This window comes from Pelophylax lessonae (assembly GCF_965119305.1).
Source record: "Pelophylax lessonae genome assembly, chromosome: 3".
Lineage (NCBI taxonomy): Eukaryota > Metazoa > Chordata > Amphibia > Anura > Ranidae > Pelophylax > Pelophylax lessonae.
In genome coordinates, this window is record NC_138770.1 from 338,280,533 (window position 1) to 338,294,330 (window position 13,798).

Here is a 13,798-nt window from a genome sequence, read left to right on the forward strand (position 1 = left end):
CTAAACTGAAGATGTGGATGACGTTGGAGATGTCCATGTCCCAGGTCCATCTTCCGGGTGCACCGTGGTGCTTGGACTCAGTACCAGACAGGGTCAAGCGGCACCCCCTTATTGGCCCGACCCTCCGGATCTGTTCCCAGATCCTGGCTCCTGGGGCTGTTCAGTCGCCCATGTTCCCGGTTCTGGGCAACATGGCCTTCCCGACGGGTTGTGGTGGAGGGAGGTTTTGGGTGCTCTTGGCGTCGGGGCATTTCCGGGTGCAACACTTTGGGAATGCTGCGCTCTGGCCTTCCCTAATGCAGTTGACAGCTGAGAGTGGCCTATTTGTTATCTCCAGGTGGCAGGCGTTACAGTTGCTGCATTTTCTCCACGGACTGGAGTCACGCTCCCTCTTCGAAAGGCCATTGACGCCCCTCGAGATTCTTATTTCGGGGGACACTCCCCTGCCTCGTGCCCTTTCCCAGCTCTACTCCATTCTTTCAGAGCCCCCGAGGGACTTTGTCCTCCCGGGACTTCTAAAGTGGGAGGGGGAACGGCAGAGGACCTTCACGGCGACCCAGCGCACAAATATTATTCGGTTCTCTTTGCGTTCCTCGATCTGCATGCGTGTCCAGGAGACCAATTACAAATTGATGACGCATTGGTATTACACCCCGGCCCGGATAGCCAGCTTCTTTCCTGAGGCGTCAGACAGATGCTACCGTTGCCTGGGAGACAGAGGTTCTATGCTCCATATGTTTTGGAGCTGCCCCCGGCTGCAGAGTTTTTGGTCTGAAGTACGGAGAATATCCCAAAAGGTGACTGATGTTATCCTCCAGGATGACCCTGCCTTCTTCTTACTGCACTGTACGACCATCCCCCCGCAGCGTTATAAGAAATCGGTCCTGCGCCACCTTCTCAAGGGGTGCATTGGCTTGTGTTGGAAGTCTACGACCCCTCCTTCGATACCGCTTTGGCTGTCCAGAGTTAAGCAGGTTAATGATTTTGAGGACCTGGTGATGACATCGCAGGGCAGGAGGGAACAATACACGGCGACTTGGGGATGTTGGAATATGTTCATCCTTTCGGATGAGGGCAGGGCCTTACAGGACGCTGCCTGAGCCTCAGACACAGTGGACTCGGAAGGCCGCACGGGATCCACCTGGAACCCTCCTATGTTCTCTTCCTTTTTTCTGTCCCTCTTATGCGCCTAGCTGCTGTCTTGCTTCCCGCCACTTTACCCCTGTCCCCATCCTTCTTTCCTCCCCCCATGTGTTTCCCCCCCCTCCCCCCTGCTCTCCCTACCACATACATTATACAACTTCATTCTACCCCGGTGTGACTTTTACTCCTCATTGTGTTTTCCCGGTGAGAAAAGATTTTTCCATGTATTTACCTCACGCACTGTATTCCGAGGCACACTTACCTAGATACTCATCTGTATGTGGATGTTATGACCCACAACTCTATCTCGGTGCTGATGTGCATTATGACTGCACTTTGTTGGCTTACATGCTTAAGTGACTACACTAACCCTCCTTTGAATGTCTTTCCTTTTGATATGTTGATGGTTTAAGTTTTTTTTTTTTGCCGGGTAATGCTTTTCTCACTGATCTACAGTCAGTTTTGTTTCTGTCATGCTGCACTTTCTAATGTTGCCGTATGTGGCATTTGTTTTTGTTGCTCTTAAATATTTCAATAAAGAATTTGAAAAAAAAAAAAAAAATTCCCCATTATTAACACTGTCCCAGCCCTTGCAGCCCTTTCTATCTGTGCCAGGAGCGGAGTCTCCACCTCCTCAATAATACTGGGAGGTCTATAACAAACTCCAATGGTAATCTTTGTTTTATGCACACCCATGTACATTTCAACCCATAATGCTTCAGATTCATCACACTCTCCATCAACTAGTTTATCTTTCAAACTCACTTTGAGATCACTTCTCACATAGAGACAAACACCACCACCCCGCTATTTTACCTTGTCTTTCCGAAAGAGAGCATAGCCAGGAATATTAATAGCTCAGTCATGTGAAGAATGAAGCCAAGATTCAGCAATACCAATTAAGTCATAGTTCTCCTCGTGCACCAGAGCTTCCAACTCACCTATTTTGCTTGGCAGACTTCTGGCATTGGTGAACAAACACTTTAAATCATTGCCCCATTTTGCACAATTATTTTGCATGTTTTTAATTTTGGTACAAAGAGTACCAAAAAGCTGATCACATTTTCACAAATGAATCAACTTACAGAAATGACTCATATAAAAATAATAATCTTCGCAAGTTAGGTTAAAGTCATTTTAAATCCCAAAACAAACATTTTATTTTTTCAGCTTAGCAATATTTAAATGTGGTGGCTTCTTTAGTTTTCTTTTTTAGGCTTTTTTTTTTACTTTTTTTCCCCTGGTAATTTGGCCATTAGCATGCTTCCTGTCTTAGGATAGCTCCTCAATCTACAAAGCAATGGAGTCACCCTTGGGTAGAAGCACTGTCTAGAGAGGGTAGTGTTAGGTGGACTAATAGATTTAAATGGGATTTACATAAGTGTCTAAAATATTAAAGCCAAACTCCAGTAACACTTTTTAAACAGTTACATAAACATGTTTTCTTTTTAGAATAATACAAGCTGACTATTGTAAGCACCTCTGTTAGTGTTAAGTGGCTTCCTCTAACTTCCACTTGTGCTGCACAGCTTGGTTTGTTAAAGGGAGTTGAACAATGACAGCAGGATCAAAAGGTAATAACAAATAAATTAGAAAAAAAAATGTTAATGCTAGTGACAGATGGTATCAGATTTGATCTTATTCTAAAATAACGAAAGTGGCCTGCCACAGCATGGGGTGAAATCTGTCTAGGTGTGGCTCTGCTCAGCCTTGATTTATTGCCTCCATTATTCTGCACAATACAGTGGCTTTTATCCTGATCAAAATGATCCTCCACCTCCTCTACCCTTCATATCACCTCCAATGTGTGCCTCTGTGCCCTCTGACCAGCTGGATAGGTACTGCCGGGGGGGGGGGGATATGGCACTGAAACCATGCTGGGAGATAGAGATCCTGAGACACAGGACTGCAATCCATCTCCATATGAAACTTAGAGAAGCCGAGACATACAAGTCACAGAATCTGAAACTGGGAGTAGTACTGTTACATACATAGTTACATACATAGTTAGTGAGCTTGAAAAAAGACATCAGTCCATCCAGTTCAACCTATGATGTGTGTGTGTTTGCCTTTAACCGTAGATTGTATACCCCTGTATGTTGTGGTCTTTAAGGTGCCCACCTAATAGTTTTTTGAAACTATCGATGCTCCCTGCTGATACAACTGTTTGCGGAAGAGAATTCCACATCCTTACTGCTCTTATAGTGAAGAACCCCCTACGCATTTTAAGGTTAAACCGCCTTTCCTCTAGTTTTACTGAGTGGCCACGTGTCTTATTGTATTCCCTTTCTCTGAATAGTTTGTTCCTTATGCAAGGGTCGCCAGTACAGTATTTGTACATTGATATCATATCCCCCTCAATCGTCTCTTCTCCAGAGAGAATAAGTTCAGTGCTTGTAGTCTTTCCTCATAGCTGATGTCCTCCATTCCCCTAATTATTTTTGTTGCTCTTCTCTGGACTCTCTCCAGTTCCAGCACATCCTTCCTGAGTACCGGTGCCCAGAACTGGACAGCATACTCCAGATGTGGCCACCCAGAGTCTTGTAGAGAGGGAGAATAATCTCTTTATTTCTGGAGTGGATCCTCTTTTTTATACATCCCAGTATTCTGTTGACTTTGCTTGCAGCGGCTTGGCATTGCATGCCACTGCCAAGCTTGTTGTCTACCAGTACCCCCAGGTCCTTTTCCATCCTAGACTCACCCAGAGGTTCCCCCCTAGTGAGTAGCTTGCTTTCTGTTTTTTGGCACCAAAGTGCATTACTTTACATTTTTCAACATTAAACCTCATCTGCCATGTAGTTGCCCACCCCGTTATTTTGTTCAGGTCCGCTTGTAAGGCTTCCACTAGTGATGTCGCGAACCTAAAATTCGCCGTTCGCGAACGGCGAACGCGAACATCGGCAAATGTTCGCGAACCGGGCGAACCGCCATAGAGTTCAATAGGCAGGCGAATTTTAAAACACACAGGGACTCTTTCTGGCCACAATAGTGATGGAAAAGTTGTTTCAAGGGGACTAACACCTGGACTGTGGCATGCCGGAGGGGGATCCATGGCAAAACTCCCATGGAAAATTACGTAGTTGACGCAGAGTCGGGTTTTGATCCATAAAGGGCATAAATCACCTAACATTCCTAAATTGTTTGGAATAACGTGCTTTAAAACATCCAGTGTGTGAATACGATCAGGTATGATGTTTTATCGGTCAAGTAGTGTAAGGGTTACGCCCGCTTCACAGTGACAGACCAAACTCTGACAGACCAAACTCCCCGTTTAACAACAGTCAGTCAGTCCATTTGCACAACCGCAAACTCCCCATTTGCACAAGGTTGGATACCAAGCTAGCCATGTCCCGTTCCTTGTCCTCACTGACATCATTGAAGGTCTCTTCCTCCACCCAGCCACGTACAACACCAAGGGTCCCCGAAAGGTGAGAACAAGCCCCCTGGGACGCCTGCTGTGGCTGGTATTCCACCTCCTCAAAGCCACCTTCCTCCTCTGACTTCTCTTCTTCAGACTCCTCTCTCTGCGTTGCCACAGCTCCAGCAATTGACAACGACAAGGCTGCTTCTGGTGGTGATGGGGAGTGGACCACAACTCTTCCTCTTCATGCTCATCTACAGCCTGATCCAGTACTCTTCGCAGGGCACGCTCCAGAAAAAACGCATATGGGATGAGGTCGATGATGTTGCCTTGGGTTCGACTGACCACCAGGGTTGTCACCTCCGCAAAAGGACGCATGAGCCTACAGCCATTGTTCATGAGCATTCAGTAACGCGACCAAAAAATACCCAGCTCCGCAGAAAGAATGAAAGAAAATGAATGTTTTTTCTATGAAAAATTATCCTGCGGATCGCTTTTGGTCTGTTCACAATGAAGCAACGACCTTATCATCTGGGGTGTGCCAACACACTCCTAGAGGTGATCGCTTCATTGTGATACGCAAGCCCCTTCACCACGACAAGGTAACGATCACGAAGGGGAATTGACACATGTATGTGCCTTTTTTTTTGTTTTTTTGCAGCCACAGAGGCCAGAAAAATTAGGCATGTACACATGCATGAAAAAGCAGGTATTGTTGCAGCCGCTGCTGTAGCAGCGGCCTGAAAAATTGAGGTTTTCCAGGCAGAAAGTGCACTAAAACATTGCGGCTTGAACCGTAGTTGGTGGCGGAGACGTCACGTAAGTCATCCGGCATGCAGAGAATGATTAAAGACAGCAGCGTGTGGACCATTTTTAGGCCAAGGCATCTCAGTCATCACCAGGCCTTTTTTAGTCAAATGCATCCCCCACTGTCAGTCCCTCCGGGATCCATGCCTCATTCATCTTAATAAACGTGAGGTAATCAAGACTTTTTTGACCTAGGCGACTTCTCTTCTCAGTGACAATACCTCCTGCTGCGCTGAAGGTCCTTTCTGACAGCACACTTGAAGCGGGGCAGGCCAGAAGTTCAATGGCAAATTGGGATAGCTCAGGCCACAGGTCAAGCCTGTCAAGGGGTTCATCGCTCCTCAGAGTGTCGATATCTGCAGTTAAGGCAAGGTAGTCTGCTACCTGTCGGTCGAGTCGTTCTCTGAGGGTGGACCCCGAAGGGCTGTGGCGATGCATAGGACTAAAAAAGCTCCGCATTTCCTCCATCAACAAGACGTCTGTAAAGCGTCCTGTCCTTGCCGGCGTGGTTGTGGTGGTAGGAGGAGGATTACTTTCACCTCTTCCCCTGTTGGATTCCCGATGTGCTGTGACATCACCCTTATATGCTGTGTAAAGCATACTTTTCAACTTATTTTGTAGCTGCTGCATCCTTTGCGACTGCCGGTAATTGGGTAACATATCAGAGACTTTCTGCTTATACCGGGGGTCTAGTAGCGTGGCCACCCAGTACAGGTCGTTCTCCTTCAGCCTTTTTATATGAGGGTCCCTCAACAGGCATGACAGCATGAAGGGCCCCATTTGCACAAGGTTGGATGCCGAGCTACTCATGTCCAATTCCTCGTCCTCACTGATGTCATTGAAGGTGTGTTCTTCCCCCCAGCCACGTACAACACCACGGGTACCAGATAGGTGACAACGAGCACCCTGGGATACCTGCTGTGGTTGGTGTTCCTCCTCCTCAAAGCCACATTCCTCCTCTGACTCCTCTTCCTCACACTCCTCTTCCAGTGTTGCCGCAGGTCCAGCAAGCGATGGTAAGGCTGTTTCTGGTGGTGGTGATGGTGACCACAACTCTTCCTCTTCACGCTCATCTACGGCCTGATCCAGCACTCTTCGCAGGGCACGCTCCAGGAAAAAAACATATGGGATGATGTCGCTGATGGTGCCTTCGGTGCGACTCACTAGGTTTGTCACCTCCTCAAAAGGACGCATGAGCCTACAGGCATTGCGCATGAGCGTCCAGTAACGTGGCAAAAAAATACCCAGCTCCGCAGAGGCTGTCCTAGCACCCCGGTCATACAAATACTCGTTGACCGCTTTTTCTTGTTGAAGCAGGCGGTCGAACATTAGCAGTGTTGAATTCCAACGTGTCGGGCTGTCGCAAATCAAGCGCCTCACTGGCATGTTGTTTCGCCGCTGAATATCTGCAAAGTGCGCCATGGCCGTGTAGGAACGCCTGAAATGGCCACACACCTTCCTGGCCTGCTTGAGGACGTCCTGTAAGCCTGGGTACTTCTGCACAAAACGTTGCACAATCAGATTCAACACATGTGCCATGCACGGCACATGTGTCAACTTGCCCAAATTCAATGCCGCCAACAAATTGCTGCCGTTGTCACACACCACTTTGCCGATCTCCAGTTGGTGCGGGGTCAGCCACTGATCCACCTGTGCGTTCAGGGCGGACAGTAGTGCTGGTCCGGTGTGACTCTCTGCTTTCAGGCAAGTCAACCCCAAGACAGCGTGACACTGTTGTATCCGGCATGTGGAATAGCCCCTGGGGAGCTGGGGGGGTGTAGTTGGTGTGGAGCAAGACGCAACAGCAGAAGAGGACTCAGCCGAGGAGGTTAGCAAAGAGGATGGAGTAGGAGGAGTAGAGGAGGTGGCAGCAGGCCTGCCTGCAAGTCGTGGCGGTGTCACCAACTCCTCTGCAGCAGAGCCACGCATTCCATGCTTGGCAGCCGCCAGCAGGTTTACCCAATGTGCAGTGTAAGTTATATACCTGCCCTGACCGTGCTTTGCAGACCAGCTATCAGTGGTCAGATGGACCCTTGCCCCAACACTGTGTGCCAGACGTGACATGATTTCCTTTTCCACAATAGAGTACAGGTTGGGGATTGCCTTTTGTGAAAAATAATTTCGGCCGGGTACCTTCCACTGCGGTGTCCCAATAGCGACAAATTTTTTGAAGGCCTCAGACTCCACCAGCTTGTATGGTAAAAGCTGGCGGGCTAAGAGTTCCGACAAGCCAGCTGTCAGACGCCAGGCAAGGGGGTGACTCTGTGAGATTGGCTTCTTACGCTCAAACATTTCCTTGACAGACACCTGACTGTGGGCAGGTGAGCAGGAACTGCTGAAGGTGAGAGGCGGAGGGGCGGGTTGTTGATAGGGGGCATTGAGGACAGCAGTGGTTGACGTGGCTGAAGATGCTGGACCAGGAGGAGGATGGTGGCTTTCAGTTTGTGTGCTGCTTTTACTCATGTGTTGATCCCATAGGCGTTTGTGATGTGAGATCATGTGCCTTCGCAAAGCAGTTGTACCTAGGTGGGTGTTGGACTTCCCACGACTCAGTTTCTTTTGGCACAGGTTACAAATGGCATCGCTGATATCAGAGGCAGACACACAAAAAAAATGCCACACTGCTGAGCTTTGCAAGGACGGCATTCTGGTGGTGGCAACAGCTTGCGTTGATTGGCGTGCTGTCTGGCTGACCCCGGGTGGCGAATCTACATGCTGTCTGACTGCGCCACTAGCTCCTTGCGATGACCTCCTCCCCCTGCTTCCAACTCGTCTCCTCCTCCTCTCTGTCTCCCCATCTGAACTTTCCCCCTCTTTTTCTGCTCTTCGAGCAGGCACCCAGGTGACATCCACAGACACATCGTCATCATCAGCCGCTTCACTTGACAACTCAGCAAAGGCAGCAGCAGCAGGTACAACATCATCATCATCATCATCACAATGTACGTCCATGTGTATAATGCTGCCTGACTGAGACATATCCTTGTTATCTACATCCTCTGGCACTAATAGTTGCGCATCACTTATTTCTTCCAACTGATGTGAAAATAACTCCTCTGACGGATCAAGTGAAGCGGCTGTGGTGCTAGTGTTGGTGGTGGTGCCGGCGGGCTGGCGAGTGGTAAATTGAGAGGTGCCCGAAGCTGAGCTGGAGGAGGATGGTGCATTAAGGTTCCGAGCGGAAGCTGTAGACGATTGGGTGTCCTGTGTAAGCCAGTCAACTATGGCCTCAGAATTTTTTGAGTTCAGGGTCTGTGGTGGCCTCTGAACACTGGGCATTATTCTAGGGCCTAAGGAAATCACAGCACCACGACCACGATGGCCCTTGCGGGGTGGCCTGCCTCTGCCTGCAATTTTTTTTTAAATGTGTTGTGTACTATGAGTTCAAGGTGCTGTGCCACCCTATAGGAGTGTTGGGCAGTGGGTACAGTACACTCTGTGGACCTGACAGTCACTGGCACCCAGGCAACTGCAATTAAAAAATATATATATATTTTTTTACTTTGCAAGCTGCTGTGCCACCTTATATATCAGTGGTGGGTGGGCAGTGGCACAGTACACTCTCTGTGGACCTGACACTGACAGCAGTCACTGGCACCCAGGCAACTGCAATTAAAAAATATATATTTTTTTTTTACTTTGCAAGCTGCTGTGCCACCTTATATATCAGTGGTGGGTGGGCAGTGGCACAGTACACTCTCTGTGGACCTGACACTGACAGCAGTCACTGGCACCCAGGCAACTGCAATTAAAAAATATATATATATATTTTTTACTTTGCAAGCTGCTGTGCCACCTTATATATCAGTGGTGGGTGGGCAGTGGCACAGTACACTCTCTGTGGACCTGACACTGACAGCAGTCACTGGCACCCAGGCAACTGCAATTAAAAAATATATATATTTTTTTTTTACTTTGCAAGCTGCTGTGCCACCTTATATATCAGTGGTGGGTGGGCAGTGGCACAGTACACTCTCTGTGGACCTGACACTGACAGCAGTCACTGGCACCCAGGCAACTGCAATTAAAAAATATATATATATTTTTTTACTTTGCAAGCTGCTGTGCCACCTTATATATCAGTGGTGGGTGGGCAGTGGCACAGTACACTCTCTGTGGACCTGACAGCAGTCACTGGCACCCAGGCAACTGCAATTAAAAAATATATATTTTTTTTTTACTTTGCAAGCTGCTGTGCCACCTTATATATCAGTGGTGGGTGGGCACACAGTGGCACTGCAGTGGGCACAGTACACTCTGTGGACCTGACAGTCTCTGGCAGCCCAGGCAACTGCAATAATAAAAAATATTTTTTTTTTTCAATTTGCAACAAGATGCTGTGCCACCGTATATATATCAGTGGTGGGCAGTGCACTGCAGTGGGTACAGTGCACTCTGTGGACCTGACACAGCACTCACTGCAATTATGACAGAGGAAAAAAAAAATATTTTTTAAAATGCAAGGTACTGTGCCTGTGCCACCTGAAATGAGTGTGGTGTGCACACAGTACAGTCTGTGGTAGGTCTGTGGCCTCTCACACACAGCGGGCAGGCAACTGCAGTGTACAATATATATATATATATATATATAAAGAAAAAACTCTATTACCTTACCAGCCCTTAAAAGGGCTTTTGGGGACACTAGATATATATATATATATATGTATATATATATATATAAATAAATAAAAAATCCTCAATTACCAGCCCTTAAAAGGGCTTTTGGGGACACTAGATATATATATATATATATATATATATATATATATATATGAAGAAAAAACTCAATTACCAGCCCTTAAAAGGGCTTTTGGGGACGCTAGATATATATATACAGTGGGTACGGAAAGTATTCAGACCCCCTTAAATTTTTCACTCTTTGTTATATTGCAGCCATTTGCTAAAATCATTTAAGTTCATTCTTCTTCCTCATGAATGTACACATAGCACCCCATACTGACAGAAAAACACAGAATTGTTGACATTGTTGCAGATTTATTAAAAAAGAAAAACTGAAATATCACATGGTCCTAAGTATTCAGACCCTTTGCTCAGTATTTAGTAGAAGCCCCCTTTTGATCTAATACAGCCAGGAGTCTTTTTGGGAAAGATGCAACAAGTCTTTCACACCTGGATTTGGGGATCCTCTGCCATTCCTCCTTGGAGATCCTCTCCAGTTCTGTCAGGTTGGATGGTAAACGTTGGTGGACAGCCATTCTTAGGTCTCTCCAGAGATGCTCAATTGGGTTTAAGTCAGGGCTCTGGCTGGGCCATTCAAGAACAGTCACGGAGTTGTTGTGAAGCCACTCCTTCGTTATTTTAGCTGTGTGCTTAGGGTCATTGTCTTGTTGGAAGGTAAACCTTCGGCCCAGTCTGAGGTCCAGAGCACTCTGGAGAAGGTTTTTGTCCAGGATATCCCTGTACTTGGCCGCATTCATCTTTCCCTCGGTTGCAACCAGTCGTCCTGTCCCTGCAGCTGAAAAACACCCCCACAGCATGATGCTGCCACCACCATGCTTCACTGTTGGGACTGTATTGGACAGGTGATGAGCAGTGCCTGGTTTTCTCCACACATACCGCTTAGAATTAAGGCCAAAAAGTTCTATTTTGGTCTCGTCAGACCAGAGAATCTTATTTCTCACCATCTTGGAGTCCTTCAGGTGTTTTTTTTTGCAAACTCCATGCGGGCTTTCATGTGTCTTACACTGAGGAGAGGCTTCCGTCGGGCCACTCTGTCATAAAGCCCCGACTGGTGGAGGGCTGCAGTGATGGTTGACTTTCTACAACTTTCTCCCATCTCCTGACTGCATCTCTGGAGCTCAGCCACAGTGATCTTTGGGTTCTTCTTTACCTCTCTCACCAAGGCTCTTCTCCCCCGATAGCTCAGTTTGGCCGGACGGCCAGCTCTAGGAAGGGTTCTGGTCGTCCCAAACGTCTTCCATTTGAGGATTATGGAGGCCACTGTGCTCTTAGGAAACTTAAGTGCAGAAGAAATCTTTTTGTAACCTTGGCCAGATCTGTGCCTTGCCACAATTCTGTCTCTGAGCTCTTCAGGCAGTTCCTTTGACCCCATGATTCTCATTTGCTCTGACATGCATTGTGATCTGGAAGGTCTTATATAGACAGGTGTGTGGCTTTCCTAATCAAGTCCAATCAGTATAATCAAACACAGCTGGACTCAAATGAAGGTGTAGAACCATCTCAAGGATGATCAGAAGAAATGGAAAGCACCTGAGTTAAATATATGAGTGTCACAGCAAAGGGTCTGAATACTTAGGACCATGTGATATTTCAGTTTTTCTTTTTTAATAAATCTGCAACAATGTCAACAATTCTGTGTTTTTCTGTCAGTATGGGGAGCTGTGTGTACATTCATGAGGAAGAAGAATGAACTTAAATGATTTTAGCAAATGGCTGCAATATAACAAAGAGTGAAAAATTTAAGGGGGTCTGAATACTTTCCGTACCCACTGTATATATATATATATATATATATATATATAAAAAAATTACACAAATACCAGCCCTTAGAAGGGCTTTTTGGGGTGCTGTCCTTACAGCAGTAGTGGACCAAGAACACTGCAAGACCAGGAACACTGACTAACTGTCCCTAGCTTAACAGCAGCAGCAGCAGCAGCAGCAGCAGCTCTCCCTACTCTCACTACACACACTGCTTCAGAATGATCTAAGATGGATGCTGCCCTTGCTTATTTATAGGAGGTGGGAGGGTGTGGGAGGGAGGTATGCTGATTGGCTGGAAATGTGCCTGCTGACTGTAAAGTTCAGGGTCAAAGTTTGCCTCAATGATGTATTATGGGGGGCGGACCGAACATCGCATATGTTCGCCCGCAGCGGAGAACGCGAACATGCTAAGTTCGCCGGGAACTGTCCGCCGGCGAACAGTTCTATACATCTCTAGCTTCCACATCCTGAATAGAAGATATTGGCATGCTTAGTTTAGTATCATCCACAAATACTGTAATTGTAGTAGATATCCCCTCCTCTAAATCATTTATGAATAAATTAAACAGGATTGGCCCCAGGACAGAACCCTGGGGGACCCCACATTCCACACCCTCCCAATCCGAGTACTCCCCATTAATCACCACCCTTTGCACTCTCCCCTCGAGCCAGTTCTCTATCCAGGTACTCACCTTATGGTCCATACCTACCTTCCTTATTTTGAACAGTAAGCGTTTGTGGGGAACGGTGTCAAAGGCCTGTGGAAGATCAGTTAACATCCTTTACAATATGTACCTGATCAACATCACCTCCAACTACAGGCTTTGCAGCAAAAACTGGAGGGACTTGAAAATAGATTTAGCAGAAATTGCCTTCACCTCTTAGACAAAGTAGTGAGGTCTGTTTATTTAGGCTTTCTTCAATCCCACTTGTTTACTATTTATGGTGAAGAGAAATTCTTCCTTTCTAATGCTCAAGGTCACCTATGCGAACATTTTTCAAAGACCACTTTAGTTGTTTTTCTTTTCCTAGATTTTTCTACAGAAAACAAGAAACAAGGTACATTTTTTAATGCCCAATGGTGCACTTAACGTCAAATATGCTTTATTCAAAACTCACTTGACTGGTGTGATCCAATACTTCCTCAGGAGACCATACATGGGTTTGGATTATTACACAAAAAACCTTCAATCCTCCTCCTGGGAGGTGTTCCATCCTTATACTTTAAATTATTCAATTTATGCTACATCATGTGGAGTTGGACCAGCAGGGATAATATGTTTTCCTCTATGGTACATGTTTTGGACTCTCACTGTTGATATTAGCTTTCTAATATGTCAGTAGTGCAAGAGGGGTGGGCTTTCATGTGCTCTGTCACAGAGTTAAAGTTATGTTTAGATTGGACCAACTCTCATCCTGAGGGACCTTTACATCACAGCCTGACTCATTTTGCCCACATGTTGCAAACTGTTTCTAGAAGTTTAAATGTAACCAACTCTCACCCTGCATGAACTTTACATCACAGCATGACTCATTTTACCCAAATGTTGCAAGCTGTGTCTATGTTAGATGGCAGGCATCCTAAATAAGCTGGTATTTTCCTTATTTTCAACATCATATAGCTCAACTTCCTTTCTGGACCCAATCCAGCTATTCGGTTTGCTCCTCCCTCTGCTCGATGATTTGGGTTATCTTTTAGGATTCTTAACAGAGCACTCCTCCTGGTGGGTAATGCAAAAGTGGGACACACAGCCTACTCTTTTATTCTGGAAGCTCAATTCATTTGGCTTAACCTGCTTCCAGATGCATCTATCATTTCCCTAGAATGTTTTTTCTTCTTTATAAAGAATGGAGTCTCCCCCAGCCCTTTGGCAGTCTAAGAAGTGTTTAAAATGTTTCCTCGCATTCATCCAAGATATAAAACATACTAGGGTATGCTTTGAGTTGGGTTCTGCAAACATTACTAAAACATGGATGTCAAATCCAAACCTCATTAATGTCAATGGAAGCTGAATGTTTAAAAAC